The sequence below is a fragment of the Arachis ipaensis genome, chromosome B09, assembly GCF_000816755.2.
Source record: "Arachis ipaensis cultivar K30076 chromosome B09, Araip1.1, whole genome shotgun sequence".
NCBI lineage: Eukaryota > Viridiplantae > Streptophyta > Magnoliopsida > Fabales > Fabaceae > Arachis > Arachis ipaensis.
The window spans coordinates 40552024-40562667 of record NC_029793.2 but is presented as its reverse complement, the minus strand read 5'-3'; the positions used below and the strand labels follow the sequence as shown (position 1 = coordinate 40562667).

General features: G+C 34.8%; 1 pseudogene; it reads right to left on the bottom strand.

The window, feature by feature from the left end:
• Nucleotides 2936-9968, bottom strand: LOC107615520 (annotated as a pseudogene).

Here is a 10644-nt window from a genome sequence, read left to right as displayed (position 1 = left end):
AGGCTTGCTATTGCTAAACCTGTTTCTTCCACCATTATTAAAGCCTTGTTGGGGCGTTTGATCCTTCCATGAGAAATTTGGATAATTTCTCCATGTTGAGTTATAGGTGTTTCCATAAGGTTCACCTAAGTAATTTACCTCTGCTATTGCAGGGTTCTCAGGATCATAAGCTTCTTCTTCAGAAGATGCCTCTTGAGTACTGTTGGATGCAGCTTGCATTCCATTCCTTTAGGTGAATGGATCTACCTGCAGAAGTGTCCAGTGACATTTTTGATTGCTCAGATAAACCATCATAGAATATATCCAGGATGGTCCATTCTGAAAGCATGTCAGAAGGACACTTTTTGGTCAACTGTTTGTATCTTTCCCAAGCTTCATAGAGAGATTTACCTTCTTTCTGTCTGAAGGTTTGAACATCAGCTCTAAGCTTGCTCAGCTTTTGAGGAGGAAAGTACTTGGCTAAGAAAGCCATGACCAGCTTATCCCAAGAGTTCAGGCTGTCTTTGGGTTGAGAATCCAACCATAATCTAGCTCTGTCTCTTACAGCAAAAGGGAAAAGCATGAGCCTGTAGACTTCAGGATCTACTCCATTAGTCTTAACAGTATCACATATCTGCAAGAATTCAGTTAAGAACTGAAAAGGATCTTCAGATGGAGTAGATCCACTCTATGTGTATAGTCAGAAACATAGACTGCTCTTGAAAATAAAGCTCCATTTATTTCTTTCAAGAATCTATGTTTCAAATTAAATGAAGAAGAGACACAGGCAGAGCTGCATAATTTTATAGTCATAATGCTGAAAATGTAAAAGACCTTTTTAAGAGTATTATTACAAAGTTTAGTATTCAAAACAGATAAGATTATGAATAAAGACTTGCCTGACTTGAATGGATGGAAAACAAGCCAGGAATAAGAGAACATACAATTCATAGATAGTTTGATAAAACACCCAATATTCTTGCATTATAAAAGTGGATTCTACTTAATTTATTCAACCACACAGTCATGTAGGAAGTACATTAGTTTAAGCTAAATTGAAAGTGCAAAACTAGATTCCAATATGAAATTGCAATAAACACAAACATATCAAGACTCAGGGGTTCAGAAATTGGGAAAAAAAAAATCAAAGTTGCATGTTAAATTGGGGAAGAAAATCGGAACATACGATCGTTCTTCACATGCGTTTGACACCAAAAGTTCACATGAAAAGTATAGATCCCTGCTGAATGATAGTCAAAATCTTTAGTTTTTATAGTTTTGATAGGTTTCCTTGGGCAACTACAAGCTTCTTGAAATAGTTTATTCGGCTTGAATTTTTCTTAAAGTCACTCGTGTTTCAACATCTGGTGATGTTCGTTCATTAAATATTATGATTGCTTCGGATTTCTATATGATTCTAAAAGCAATAAACACAAAGTAATTAAGACTTAGGGGTTCAAAAATTGGAGGAAAATTAAATCAGAATGTTAAATTAGGGAAGGAAAATTTAGGCGGAGTAAGTCGATCAACGTTGTTCGAACCAAAATTCACAAGGTACAGGGATGAAATTTATGCAAAATTAATTTATCGACAGCCACTCAAATTAAATTGGGGCAGGGGAGAAGAACGAACCTGAGAGAGGGGAGAGGGGGCAATCGGCAACGCACAACAGAGCAAGGGAAAGGGGGAAGGCTGCCGATGACGACACCGGGGCAGATGGTTGGGGCGACCACCGACTACGTCACGGACGTGCATGGAGGAGGGGGAAGACTTGGACGACCCTTTAAGCTTTACCTTCACGCGCGGGAGCTACACAGCGGAGGGAGGAGACTAGTCACGGGGAAGAACAACGACACGGACGTGGCGACTGGAACTAACGGAGGGATGAGTCACAACAGCGGTGGAAGGAGACCAGCGATTGGCGCCTTTGCTCTGCTAGGGTTCGCGCCAAAAAGGGGAAGGTTATTGGCGCGGAAATATTTTGGTTGGGGTACTTTAATGAAACAACCCCCCACCCCCACCAGGTTATTAGATGCGGTTGGGGCCAAAACGGCCACCAATTCGGATCTATTGGAAGCAGACCCTCAGAACGCAACAAGAACTGCAGCAGCTCACTCGATTTGCAGCAATTTAGAAGAAGGCTAGTGACTAGATCCTACTAAAAACATACTAAAAACAATGTCAAAAAGTGTATAAATTATCCGCTCATCACAGACCACTCGATATCGAACTACCTTCGATTTGCTAAAAATCAATAAAACAATATTATAGTAGAAACAGTATCTCAGATTCACAATGAAAGAATAAAGTATAACAATCAAAAATAAGAAGGGTAACGATGGAGAATCCATATGCCACTAATCACCTGTATAATGAGAAGTGGTTTAGTCACATATTAGAGACTTGAAACAGTGAGAAGAAGAAGAAAACAGAGAGAAGAGTACTTACAATGTATATTCACAATTAGAAAATTACTTATTACAGATAGATTTACAGACAGATTTGGAGTTTGAGAAAGTATTTCCAACTCTAAATACAGACGGAAAATCTGTCTATAAATCTGTCAGTAAGGTAAAACATTTTTTTAGATTTTTTTATTGTAAAATAAACCTGATTTCATACAAAATAAATATAAATTTAAACAAGTTTATTGTATAATCAAACTAAAAGAGAAGTACCATAAACAAGCAAGTCAATATAATTCATTTACATCATATAATTAAAAAGGTTAAAGCAGAAGTAATGAATATCATTTACATCACATAATCAATACCATTTACATCATTCCACTCTCTCATACAACTTCATTCATCAAATTAATCTAATTACTTTATAAAACTAACTTACTCACATAAACTGGAACAATAAAGTTAAAAGTATTATCAATTATGTGTTAATTGTTGAAGCAGAAGTAATGCCTCAAGTATTGTTCCTCCTTAAAAATTTGTAATGGTGATTATATTAATCTTGAAATCAAAGCTTTTCCAATCGGTGATACAACCAAAGCTTACTGGCGAAGAACTTGGTTTTCTAACTCCAAATTGAAAATTTTTTCTCCAATCTATATAAAAAAAATTGTTTTAAGAAGTTAATTAGATTTATGTTAAGGCAGGTATAGATGATGATGATGATGATGATGATGATGATGATGATGATGATGATGATGATGATGATGGGAAAGATGGAAAAAGAAGTGTGTTATACATCCAAAGGCATAAAAGGTGCACAAATGAATAACATAAATGAAAGTGGATCGTAAAAGTTGATCGACAGTGCTACTAGACCTCAACCCATACACTAATTTCTTGACTAGGTTTTCCTTTGAAGGCATAATTGAATCAATTATGGGTTATAACCCACCTAACTAATAATTATACTAGGAAAAATTTGAAAGAATCATGTAACCTTAATTTGAGCCAGACTGTGTCGTAAACTTGACATGAGAGTTCTAAAATTTAGAACATGAACCTAGCCTAATATAAGCTTTAGATCAGGATAGGTTACGGGACTAGAACAAATCTTAAGCACCATTACAATTGCATTTGAGGGTTGGGACACAAGAAAATCACACTACTAACTTTGAAACTCAATATGTTTGCATTTCATAAAAATCTAAATATGGTTTATTTATTCTTATGTAACAAATAATAGTGTAAATTGTATATAACACTATGGACCTAACATCCGCGAAACCCTATAAATCATTATTTTTCCTTATGTAGTTAGGCTCTCTACTAACCTCTGAATCAATTCTTGAAGTTGTTCCACTTTACGATCAGAATCTTTAACCTTTTTAATTAGTTCCTTATTTAATTTCTCACTTCAGCTTGGTGGTGCTTAATAACTAGTGGTACTTCTTCAATGGCTTTCCGTGCTGCCTCACGCTCTTTAGCTGCTATGGAATTTGCTTCATATACCTGTATTTGTATTGCATGCAAAGCACCCTGTAACTTGGACAATTTCATGTACATTTTCCTCTTCCAAATCAGTCTGTAACTAGTCAAAAAGTAAATAAGTTTATGGTATAAGAAACACTGAAAATGTATATCAGATACTTAAAATTGATATGTCAAAATTTATCATGATTATGTTACCCTCAAACGCTTCTCAATTTGCAAATGCCATGTAAGTTCTTCTACACGCTTCTCTAGTTTGTCTTTTGCTTCCTTAAGGGCCCTGTTTTTCTTGCAACCTGAATGCAATTACACAAATTATTAATCTCGAGATAAGGTCAAATTATATAAAATTACAAATGAGATAGAATAGTTCAAACCATTTTGAGCATTTTAAGTTCCTTCCTAGCAACCCTTCTCCTCCAGCGACACTGAGTAACAATTGTAGCCTTTTGCAACTTTTTATAATATGAAAATACAATTTTTCGGCGTAAATTAGCCTGAAGATATTGACAAAAAAGATCATTATAGCAGGGCAAATAAGAAAGTAGGAATTATAAGAACTGAAATAACCATTTTAATAAAATAATTTTTTTAACTATTTGAAATAGGTTCAAAAATATAGCAATGGTATTTTAAAAATAAAAGGTGAAATTTGAATTCAATAAATTTTTCTGAGTGGGAAAATGTATTTTTTGTAGAAAATTTTTGTAAAAAAATGCGTATCGATGCTTAAGCCAACAGAACCGACTCTAGTCTATCCGGTACCACGTACTTAGAAAAATAAGATTTTGAAAATTGAATTTATTATTTTGAAAGGGAAAAAATAATTTAGAATTCAAAACCGGTCGCTAATCTTAAGGGTTTTTGCCCAAAGTGGAGCAAACGGGCTAAAAACGCTAACAGGTTGAACCGGGCCCAACTTGGACCCAATCTCAACATATATATACCTCACTTAAGAGTAAATTTAGCTCATTTCCACCCATAAAAAAAAAGGGATGCTGCTGAGTTGAGAGAAGAGAGGAGAGGGTTTACTATTCACATTCATCTTGTTTCGCTTATAACTTGAGCTACGGAGCTCTGATTAATGAGCCGTTTGTGGTCACGCGATGCTCTCATCGAGCCCGTCATTTCTAGCTAAGTTTTGTTGGTAAGATTTTGAAACTCAAACTCCAATTTTCAGCCCTAATAATTTTGCATTTTTACGTTTGATTTTTGAGTAGATTTTTATGATTTTGGTTGTTTAGGAGTGATCTAGTATTAAAATATTGTTGGGTTTTGCCCCTAATCTCGTTGGATAAGTCTCTTCAAACCTTTGTGTTTAGTTATTTTTGTGAACCCTGAGTTTGATGTTGGTATGTTGTATGGTGTTAGATTGAGCTTTGGTATTTGTTGGAGTTGGTTTGAGGCTTTTTGGATTGAGCTTAGTGGCTTCGTTTTGGTGTTTGGTGCATTTTGGGAATCAACCAAGGTATAGTTTCGGTTTTTCCTATGTAATATGTAAAATTTCTGGACACTTAGGCTAGTGGACTATAGGATAGGTTTGAATTGTTGATTGTGGCTTATGAATATTGATGCTTGTGATGATTTTAATGAATTGTGATGTTGTTGTTGATTATTGAGATTGAAGTTAAATAATGACAATATTGAGTAGTGATATTGGGTTTAGATGCTTGTTGATGTTGATGAATGTTGAGGATTTTGAATTAAGGTTGAGTTGTGATTTATTGAGATTGTGAAGGTGTGTAAGTGGAAATTTTTCAGTGGAAATGGTGAAAATGTGTATGGATAGGTTGCAAAATGAATTGAAAGATATATAAACATCATTTAGGTCCATTAGAACTGTTTTGGTTGTAGGATAATTGGTTTTTATTATGAATTTTGGAAGTTGAGAACCTAGTTAACTTTTGGTAAAAATAAGTTTTTGGTGAAATTTGGTGGATCATAACTTGAGCCTCTATTTTTGAAATTGGTTGGAAATTACTTTAAATTAAAGATGATTTAAAGAGCTTTAAACTGATATAAAGTTTGAGAAAAATAAATTTTTGTAGAAGAAGTTATGAACGTTTAAAGTTTGGTGTTCAAAACTGAAATTCTGCAGAGTTGAAAATTTTCTAAGTCTAGTGAGGGTTGCGTACGCGACACAGTGCACGCGATGTGGCCATTCCATTCGGGTTGGGCATCTCGCGTACGTGGGCATTATATGCGTACGCGAGCTATAAGAGTTTTGGCCTTTGTGTACGCGAACTTTAACACGTGATGCGAGCAACCCATTCAGGTTGGGACACTCGCGTACGCGAGCAGGTGGTTGCATACATGACCACCCATTTTTTACTGCATGCGTACACGAGACAGAGGCTTGTGTACGCGAGACTCCTGTTTTGCTGAAAATTTGTTTTTCTTTGTTTTCAAAGGTTCTCGAGCTTTCCAAACATTCTTTAAGTGCCGTTTAAGAATACTATCTAGTGCTTAGTTACTAATATTGCTAAAGATGAGTTAGTGACCTAATTTAGGGAATTTCTATATGAACTTAGAAGATGGAAACTTAGGTTTCTGAAGTACTGAGGATGGATTAGTTGAGTAAGATGACGGAGTACTGTAACGATGACTAATGTGATGATTTGTGGAATTACGAGTTGATGATGTTTGAGACGAGTCTAGGACTCGGGATTAAATGATGTTTTTATTGAGTAACAAGGATGATTTCTAAAAAGTTACAGATATATTATTTTGTGCTGAGACTGTTGAGTCGCTATGCGCCTCGGGCAAGGACTGTGGCAGTCTCCCACTTGTCAAGGTCACGGCGTCGGCGTAATGACGGTAGTTAATCCCGCTTATGTTGAGATGTGAGGGCTGGGGTGGTATCCCACTCGCATAACCTTCTCTACTGCATGAGTGTGCATGACCTATATCCCTAGCGTGGCAAAAAGGCTACATCCAATAGACTGACAAGTGATATCATGAGCCAATAGGAAAGGCATTCATCATATGCATCTTCTACCTGTTTTTTACTTTGCTTAATTTCTATTATGCCTAAATGAATCACATGTTTACTTGCTAATTGTTCTACTTACTATACATGTACTTTACTTGTCTGCATTACTTGTGTTTTCTGCTGGAATTGAGGAAGTTCGGTAGGCGGTGGCGATAGGATCACATGGAGGTTAGGCTGGCAAAGGCTGTGAGATAGCGGTGCTATGTTAGTTAGAAATTCCTTAAGTTAGAATACCCTGTTTACAGTTTAAGTTAATTATTTGCTTTAAGCTTGAATATTCTGTATTGATGTGAAGTTCTAGGATTGTCTCTGGCGTCCCAGAATCTTATATCTTACATTACTGGGCACTGTTACCATACTAAGAATCTCCGGTTCTCATACCATATGTTGTTATTTTTCAGATGCAGATCACAACCCACCTCAGTGAGTTTGCGGATATGGTGACAAAGCGGAGGATGATCTTTCTTATGCTTTATTTTACTTTACTTTTGTTGTAGTTATTCTCTCACCTTTTGTATTCTATACTTTATGGCCTTAGATGCTTGATTTGAGAGATAAATTGTATAAACTGTTTTAAACTTCTCAAACTCTTTTGTATTTCAGTTTGACTAGCCGGCCTAAATTTCGCAGACTGTGACTAGTCCTCTTTTTGGTATATCATACTTATATATATTATTTATTTTAATTATTACCTTGTGTATCCTAGAGCTATTTACAAGGTTTTATATATATTATGTTTTGTTCCGTCCGTGCCTACGCGTTTAGTTGTCGTGTGTGAACGCTTCACATTTCGTAATTCCACTTTATACGACTTTGAGCTTTACTCCTTTATCGGGCTTCTAGTTATATAAATTCTTGTGTGTGTGTGTATATAAGCTTTAGAACTATCGCGGTACTTTGTTATCCTTTGCTTTACGGTTAGAGGTAATGCTTAGGGTAACAAGATGTTACAGGAATTGCATCTTTCCATTTTCTCAACTGAAAGTCTATAACTTATGAAGTATGAATATAAAAAACAGAACCTGGATATGAATTGCAACCTTTGTTTGCGTTCTAAATCTAAATTCATCACGAACCTTCATAGCCCTTAAACATGTCTGTATTATTATTGCAAATGATCGTACACTTAAGAAAGATTTCCTAGCAATGTATCCTTTGAGGTTCTTTTCTATTTTCAGAGTTGCTACTTCACGATGCAACTACTCATAGAGCTTCCGGGCCAATATTCCTATTTATCATTAAAAAGAACTAGACAAATCCATAAAGTCAATAATAAAAATTTAACATAGCGAACCCATAATGAGGTTCTGTTGAATTTAAGGTCTCCATCAAAGATTGAAGTTATAACTATATTTTTCAGAAAGTGTCATTCACTAAGTCTATTACATGAAAACAAAAAGCCTAGATATACAACAGAAGAGTTTCAAAGACTACATGAAAATGAGGTATAAAAAGCACAAAAAGAGTTGAAAAAATTAATAATACCTTGAAACAAGATCCAATTCAAGACAACTTTGAAGATTTTGAAGACACCGAGTGGGGAAGGGGAAATAGACCAGCCACAAATGAATATTTTGAGGCTGTCAGCAGATTCTAATGTTTTGCAACCACATAATCCTTGTTTTTATCAAGAAACATATCAGCCAGATATGTCACCTGGACAAAAAAAATAATAGTCAAAATGAAGGAGGCAAATATTCAAGCAACATTTAAATTCGAAAAGTCATTAAACGGAACATGTAATAAAAAAGGTTGAATATATCTACCTCCCCTATATAGTGAGATATGGTAAAACTAGTTCGGAAAAGTTTAGGTTTGATAAACCACTTGTTGTTTTTGAATGTCTGGTACGACTTCTGAGCAAATGTTTCGTGTAGACTTAGGAAACATAATGTACCACAAAAATTAGGCTAATATTAACTCTCAATCAAATTACAAAGTACACCTTATAGGCAATGCCTAATACAAGTGTTATACGAAAAATAATACAGTAAAAAAAAGTATATTTGAAAAAGGTATAAGCATTTAGCTACAACTTAAAAGTAATATCAAATCAATAACAAATCAACGCCATTAGCATACCAGGCTTCATCAAGAAGTTCAATTATTCTTTCAGGTTTCTGCAAAAGATTGAAACATTAAAATCAACATTACATGAATGAATTGTGTAGGAAAATTAAGAGTGAAATAGAATTAAAAAAAACTTTTACACTTTACATGGATAATCTATACATTTAAAGCACACACATACATCTTGTACCAATAGTTGCTTGTCCATTCTTAAGAAGAACAAGACATTATAATATGTAACAAGCAACAGATAAATACATTTTCAACCAAATCCAGAACATCTTGATTGTCAACAAATTCTATGTAACTCCAACCAATCTTTTCCTTGGTGTATTCTTGTTGTTCCATTTTAAATATATGATGCGACCATTCAATTAAAAAATGCTTCAGTTGTAGAGTAATACAAGAATTCTGGATCTGGGTCACAAATTATGCCAGAAATCACCTAACCTGATTAAGTGTTGTTACAACTTCTCATTCGTAATGTTCAAAACTAAGAAAAAGATATTTATCAGATACATGGCTAAATACTATACCAAAAATGCCAAATGAAACAACTAGCTTACCTATTGAATTTAAAACTTTCAAACCCATAGATATCAAGAACTACAATGATAGATTTAGAATTTAGCTAATGCATCCCTGCTACCAACAAAAACAGGATCAAGAGTTCTTATAATGACCTCGTCAGGTGTTACCATCACACACTTGATCAGTGCATCTTCCAAGCTCATAGCATCATACCTAAAACAAAATTACATAAAATGAACTGAACATTGACAAAATCATAATAAAGCATAGTAGAGCATACGAAATAAACAAATGAGTTATGCTAGCACACACTTGAGAAGTTTAGTAGTCGTATTAAGATGGAACTTAGATTTTTCATCCTTGATGATAGAAGAGTCAATCTCCTCTCCTTTTGCAAATTCATAGTGAAAAAACAAGGAAGAGAAGAATGAAAGGAGGTACTTGAGAATAGATTTTATCAGAATCAGCGAGTTGAAGTTCCTTCCCATAAAGCTTGCCATCTTTATATTTCAATTTCAATGTATATCTTTCTTAGTTTTTTATTTTTTTAGAGGTAAAGGGCAAGAAAGAGAATCATTCAGAAAAAGTCGAGTGAAAAAAGTTGAGTGAAACACTTGAGAGAAAAGCTAAGAGTAATTTCAGATTTCTTTTGGTTGTATTTTCTATCTTGTGTCATGTACTTGAGAGGTATCCCTTGCTAAGTTGGGTAAACACTTAGTGTGGTGAGTCTAGGTATTAGCATATTCAAGTTAATTTTATGTTGAAACTTGTGTGCTCAGATAGGATTACGTTGAGTCCTAGGAAATTGGTGTATATAATACTTGGATTATAGTAAAAATTCCACCAATGTTGTGGTGGAGACTGGATATAGGTTGCATTGCACAAGGCAACTGAACTAGGATATATGGCTATGTCATCTTCTTCCTATCTACTTTAGTTCGGTTTTTTTATTTTTATGAGACAAAACGAAATTGTCTCCTGAATTATCCGCTGCGCAAACCAAACAGAAATCAAGTTCAAAGCTCTGGGTTTAATGCTTAATCAATCAAAGTTAAAGAAGGCCATAAATTCAATCCCCCTCCCCCTTCTTTAACCCTTCTGAAACCTTTAGTATTTTCTTCTAGTCCTTGTTTGTTGGCACACCTCTGAATAATATGGTAAAATTAGGATTCGATC